Here is a 7,106-nt window from a genome sequence, read left to right as displayed (position 1 = left end):
GGTCAATGTTATAGCCTATGTTGTCCATTTGTGGGGTTTTTTCCTTCTAAGATGCACTCCTAGCTGTAGCTACTCTTTTGAACATTTACAAATATAGAACTCTCATCCAAAACTTGGAATGACTGATCAGTACAACTTCTTATATTTATTCTCTTGTCTGTTTCTACTGCTTACTAAATTGAAAAAAAAAAGTCTCTTCAAGCATGCAATTTTCATTGTGCCATAATATCCGGCTAGCATCACATGACTAAATCATGTGTGCAAGCTTACATTCTTGTTCCAGGCTTGCGGATCTTGCGCAAGATCAATTTCAGAATAAAAAAGGAAAATTGAGGAAGAGCTCAAGGAAGCGACCAACTCCAAGCAACAATTTCTTTCAGACCATGCTCTTCTTGGGATTCTGATGGCGGGAGAGGTCTCAAGCCCTGACTGACTAATGTCGTTGTAGTACATGTAAATGATTACTGTTGTGATTCAGAAATGGATAAAATGTCATGATGCTCCAATAGTACCACACTGAGTTGGGCGCCCAAGGAACGGAAGGCGACACAGCTCACTCTCCAAACTAGTGCCATCTAATTTTGTCGTGCTGAAGTAATTGGGCTTGTGGAGGGTTACTACTTATTTGGTCTGTTTTCTTAGAGCGAAAGGGCCACAGCCCCAATTCCATTACAGTAAACTATTTTTCCATAAATGTCGACAAATTGCTTTAGAGTGAGTTTGAGATGAAGGATTTGGGTGGAGCCAAGAGATTATTGGGTACGGATATTCGTCGTGATAGGTCTTTGGGTAGACTTTATCTCTCACAGAGTGGGTATATTGAGAAGGTTCTACATCGCTTTCACATGTCATAGGCAAAGCCAATTTCTACTCCTTTGGTAGCACATTTTAAATTGTCTACCTCATCGAAGCATTTAGATAAAGAGGAGGAAGAGTATATGTCTAAAGTTCCTTATGTTTGTGCTGTTAACAGTTTCATGTATGCTATGGTTTGCACGCGGCCTGATATTGCTCATGCAGTTAGCATGGTGTGGGCCGTTTTATGTCAAGGCCGGGCAAAGAACACTGGAAGGGTGTACAGTGGATCCTCAGGTACCTTGGTTGCACAAGCAAGTATGCCTTGATGTTTGATCAAAGGGCAGCAAATCCGGGACATGTTGTTGGTTATTCATATTCTGATGATGTTGGATCAAGGTTAGAGTCGTTCCCTCACTGATTATGTATTTCAGCTTTGTGGGTCTTGTGTTAGCGGGAGAGCAACCGTGCAGCATGTTGTTGCTTTGTCATCCCACATAAGTTGAGTCATGTCAGTAATAAAGGTAGTGAAGGAAGCCATTTGGATGCATGGTATTCTTGGTGATTTGGGCATTGAGCAAGTTGATCGTGTTGTGATTTGTGATAGTCAAAGTGCAATTCATCTTGCAAAAGAGATGAAAAGTTTCATGAGAGAACCAAGCATATTGACGTGCGCAACTTCTTCATTAGGCATCACGCGTGAGAGAAAACTTTGTATATTGAGAAGATTGGCACAAAGAATAATCTAGCTGATATGTTAACCAAGGCAGTCCCGAAGGTCCAGGTCGAGCATTGCTTGGACTTGGTGGGCACTCGTGCATGTCCGAGCTAGCTCCCAAGAGGAGCATTGGAGGTGGTGAATATGTCACTTATTGATTTGACCTTTGGGCCTTCTGCCCATACGGTAGAGTGAAAAGCAGAAACGGAGAAAAGGAGAAGGAATGGGCACTTTTGCGAGATGATGGAGCCCTCGCCCAACCTATTTAGCTTCGGTTTTGAGAAGCTTCTATACTCATATTTACTAGTAGAATGCCCGTACGTTCCCACGGGCTTCTAAAACAGTCATAGATAGAGACACTATAACACGGTCCCAATTGCATAATAATTGAAGTCCACTTAACTTGTAATAAGTGGCGGTGGCAGCATCCTCGTGGTGGACCTGTGTCCACGAGGATGCCGCCGACGGAGTCATAGATTTAAATTTTGGAGGAAATATATTCAAGAACAAAGGGGGAAAGGAGAGATGACTGAATAAAGTTTCTTCTGGTTTCCATTTATGTTTATTTTTTTTCATTATTAACATTACTATATGAAGGAAGAAATATTCCTTGAATTGGTTGAGATAATTTAACATTTATTTAGGTTTTTTATGTTTTAATTTCATTTTTTGGAAAGGAATTCTCTCCACTATTTGGGACTTAATTATTATGAGACCCATCTTTATTATTTCCTATCATTTTGATTGCCAAGACTGCCTGGTCCGGTTTGTCTTTGGGCCTTGAGCCCATACGATGGAGTGAAAAGTAAATACGAAGAAAAGGGGAAGGAATGGGCGTTTCCTATTTGGCACTGCAGGCGTCAGCTCATTTTGCAAACGGGCGCCTGCAGCGCCGCGAGCAGGGCCGGCCCATCTATTTTTTTCCTGTTTTTCAAATAAAATATATTCGCAAACTGCGACTCGAACCTGCTACCTGTTCCTACGAGCTACAACGGGCAAATTTGACAATTATGACCTCTGGGTGAAATCAATTTACGGAATGAACTGTCCGTGAAACAATTTCACACCCCTGACCTTTTTGTGCAGCGCCCGCCACGACGGCGCCACACCATACGGTGCAGCGCCTAACTCGGGGGCGTTGCACTTCAGTCCACCGTGGCAGCCCCTGGGCCCGCACCCAGCAGTGCAGCACCTCCGAGCTAGGCGCCACACATGTAATGTGCAGCGCCCGGCCCGTAGGCGCTGCACTGTGACTTAGATGCCAGGCGCCGCTCCCCCTCCCCCCACCCCACCCATTCGTTCCAGGAGTTACAGAAGGGGCGCGCCGGCGCTTCCTCCTCTCCCCTTCTCAATCCCCTCTCCCAAATCCTTCAGATCCGACGATTTGGTCCGTGCATTTCTTCACCAATCCATCCTAGAAGGTACTCTCTTCCGATCCCCTTCTTTCTATCCATAGAAAATATGGTATTTTAAAGATTTGAGGAATCCTTGTTTGAATCTTGCATGTATTAGATTTGGGGAACTTTTGTTTGAATCTTGCATGTATTAGATTTGGGGAACCTTTGTTAGATTAGAATGTGGTTTGGATACATAGGTTGACATGTTATTTATATAGTTTGGATACATAGATTGACATTTTATTTATATGGAAAAGATATTTGTATTGAATCTTGCATGAGGTAGGCTTAGTTTAGTTTATTGAAATTAAATTTCTATTGGCAAGAATGGTTTGGATACATATGCTTTGTATTTTGCATCTAGTAGCCGTACTTTACTTTTTTTTGTATTCAAAAGATAATCGTGTTGACAAGAAAGCTTTCTTTCAAATTGTTAGGATGGTTTGGCTTATCAATGATCACTGGGACAAACAACACCAGTCGTACGCTATGTCGGTGGAGCAGCGGGTAATAATGAAAGTTGCCGGTGTTATGAATTTCGTGTTTTTTTCAAACACATACCCCCCATATGTAATGATTTGTTTGTTTGCTTGTAGGAGCTTGCACCTCTGAAGCTTCGGGCTCACGGGGTCAACCTTGGGTGGATGCGCTATGATGAGCGGTACACACCGTATGTTAGGGAGACAGGACTTCTCCCTTTCATTCAGTTGGTCAGCCGGTCGACGCCACCCAACAATGCTCCAGCACTCACCGCGCTTATTGATCATTGGAGGCCGGAGACACACACTTTCCATCTTTGGACCGGGGAGATGACCGTGACGCTCCAGGATATAGCTATGATCACCGGTCTTCCTATTGATGGGAATCCTCTATGTATGAGCACCGATTCTGATGGGTGGCGCGAGCAGATGTTTGCCCTTATTGGTAATGTTCCTCCGGAGCCTCGCGAACCAGAAGAAGAAGGCAAGAAGAAGGTTAGAGTCGCAGCCGGTGCTACTTTCACGTGCATTGTATCGAACTTCAGTATTTGCCCTGAGGATGCTGATGAGGACACGGTGAAGACATATGCTCGTGTCTACATGTGCTACGTGATATCCAGGACTATGTTTGCTGATGGCACAGGCAAGAATGCTCCATGGATGTGGCTCAAGGCGTTGACCGTCTTCGATAGCAAATGGAGTTGGGGTTCGGCGACACTGGCTTACTTGTATAGACAGGTATGAAGTTGTTTCTGTTTCACTTCATTGGTACATTATGAATCCAATCTTGCTGTTAATTCAGCCAAGTTCTTTTTTATGTGCGGTTGGACGAAGCCTGTTGTAGGCTATCTGGAGGTATTGGTGGTTGTTTGCTCGCACTTTCCCTATGGAGCTGGGAGAGTTTGCCGGTTGGACGACCGAAGACCGTGAAGTACGAGGATTGGGACGACAAAGGCGACCCACTACGGCTCCCCACTTGGGCTTACAAGTGGGATGTGTTAAATGAGATGACGGATGATCCCTCGGTCATGTACAAGCTATACAGGAGCGAGATGGACGCGATCACGCCTGAGCAGGTGAATCGACATTGCATAAGTGATTATGATGCTTCTATCGTAACTCGATATCAATTTTGCATTCTATCCCATTTTGTAGGTTGAATGGGAACCGTATGGAAAAGGAGATAGCTTTGGGAACCCTCTAGAGTTCAAGCTGAATCTGATGTGCATTAGAGATAGGGATCTCTGGCATATGCGGTGTCCACTCATATGCAACTGGGCGTTTGAGCTTCACCTGCCACATCGGGTGTTCCGCCAGTTTGGTTTGTTCCAGCCACACCCGCCAGAGTGGGAGGACACGGACATAGTGCTACACGCGTAAGATATAATCAACCTTGAGCACTTAGCGGCTTCTCGGCGGTTTTGATGATGCTAATATTTTGTTTCTAACTTGCAGGTTGGATAAGAAAAAGCAGCGGAAGATCAAGGATTGGTCCAAGCATCACATCAAGTATATCATACAGTTCAAGCTTGCTGTGGAGCAAGCTCGGGCTGGAAAATGAGCCCAGCTTCGTCAGCATTGCCCGATCGCGTTCAACAACTATCTCACATGGTTTCTTGCAAGCACCCGTGTGGAGGTATGCAAGCCGGCGTATGTCGAGGAGATTTTGGAAGAATCCACCGTTTTTGATGAGGTAGCCCAGCACCAGTACAACGCATTAGTCAGGAAAGGCAACTCAGTGATCCCTTCAGCTCCAATGATGAACTTTGTGGTATTTTCCCTTTTTGCTTTTCCATTCGCACTATTCACATCTTCACTTGCCTAACATGTTAATACCGTTTCTGTTCATAGCGTGCCCAGATCAAGAAAGCAGCTGATGAGACCGACACTATTCTGGAAACAACCCCGGCTGGCAAAAGTGATGGGGAAGGTGCACTTCGAGCATTCATTAAGGTTCACATCTCCTTCAAACTAGCACTTAACATGTGTTGCTACGTTCGATGTCTCATTCACTTGTTCATGTTGCAGCGCCAGGGCCAAAAGTTAAGGCGGCTATCAAACCTTTCGGTTGTCGTGACCCCGAGTATGTATCACCAGAACGTTCTAGGTCGGTGACACCATCAGATCCAACTTCTGGCAACGCTGATCCTTTGGAGGATGAGGATGCGGGTGTGGTCACCCAAGAGGTATGGCATGAGGATATATATCCAATTGTTGATGCATTGCTAACTATATCCTCACACACGGTCTTTCCATATCTTTTGTGGATGCATAGGTTCCTGATGATACGGTCTTGGGGACCTACAAGGTTCGGTCTGCATACGAGTTAAAGCCTAGGAAGGGAATCAACAAATACACACCTGAGGACTTCACCCAAAGAGGCAAAAGGACGGTCGGCACCTCACGGATGGCTGCTTTGGATGACTATTTGGATGACGAAATGGATGACGTGGAGGTACTGGAGCCGGAGCCGGAGCGGGTTCCTCTTCCTAGGAAGGTGAAGAAGATATCCGTCAAGAGGGGGGGAGGAGCCAGCAAGCGCGGAAAGCACTAGGTTGGCTACCACTTGGTTGCCTTGGCACTTGTTGGCTACCGCGTGGTTGCCTTCGCACTTGTTGGCTACCTCTTGGTTGGCTTGGCACTTGTTGGCTACCACTTGGTTGGCTCCCTTGTGTACCTCCTTGTTGGCTTGTGCTTGCATCATTTGTCTTGGACCTTTTCCTTGGTTTTGTACATTTTCTTTTGTTGTGGCCTTGACCTTTGCACTCCCCACAACGGGAGCTCTCACGAGGCTCTTGGAATTGGTCGTTGCCCGCTTCATGGCGGCCACCATGGCCCCATCCGTCCATGTCGCCTCTAAGACGCTTTGTCTGACGTCTACCCTGTTTAACAACCTTCAACTTCGGATCCGGCCATAGTTGAACTCCATGATACTCCGGCCATTGTGATTGGTCAAAGTACGGGTGAAAGCGGGGAGCCCATGTTTTCTTGACCGTCATAATTGAGAACTCCGACTCCCTCACGGTGCGTGGGTGATTGATGTCCACATTCCTAACACGACCGGCGGTATACAAGTGTGAGCATGGGAGATGAAGCAACAATGGCCTCCCGCAAGTGCAATCACACTGTGTTAACGACACCTTGAAAGCCTTCCCTCCATGTTGCCGGCCATCATTTGTGGTTCCTCCTGGCTCTTTCACTTCGTACTTCCACTCTTCATTGTCATACAATATAGCTTCTTCTGAGTCCGCCTTCCGTGATTGAAATACCAACCATTCATCAACTTTGGATGGGAACTTGTACTTGTACTTTCATGGGTTCTCACCCGCTATCTGTGCATCGGTTTCCATCGAGTACTTTACAAAGTACGCATTCATCTTGTCAAATGTGTATTGAACTATTGCCGTCACGGGTAATCCACGTGCACCTTTGAGCACCCTATTGAAGCATTCGGCCATATTGCTTGTCATTTGACCGTATCTCCGGCCATCTTCATCAAAAGCACGTGCCCACTTGTTCCGGTATTGAATGTGCCTATTGAGAAAGTCTTGACCCCCGGCATCAAGCTTTTTGTGTGTGAGCAATTTGTTGTACAAAGTGGCAAAGCGCCTATCGGAGAAAGCGAGACAACAATCTTGAAGATCGTCGGCCAACTCCTTAAGGCCACATGCCCTATAGAAGTTCGAACAAAAGTGCCTCATGCACCATCGATGATGC

At 45.9% G+C, this 7,106-nt stretch overlaps 1 long non-coding RNA gene across 1 annotated transcript; it reads left to right on the top strand.

Moving 5' to 3' along the window:
* Positions 1 to 4,859: 4,859 nt before the first annotated feature.
* On the top strand, positions 4,860 to 5,556 carry LOC125553316. Its single transcript, XR_007304026.1, has 3 exons — positions 4,860 to 5,160; positions 5,241 to 5,342; positions 5,418 to 5,556. It is a non-coding gene; the product is annotated as an uncharacterized LOC125553316 (long non-coding RNA).
* Positions 5,557 to 7,106: the final 1,550 nt, after the last annotated feature.

This window comes from Triticum urartu, chromosome 4 (genome assembly GCF_003073215.2).
Source record: "Triticum urartu cultivar G1812 chromosome 4, Tu2.1, whole genome shotgun sequence".
In the NCBI taxonomy this organism is placed as follows: Eukaryota; Viridiplantae; Streptophyta; class Magnoliopsida; order Poales; family Poaceae; genus Triticum; species Triticum urartu.
Note: the sequence above shows the minus strand (reverse complement) of the source record. Positions and strands in the feature narration are given on the sequence as shown.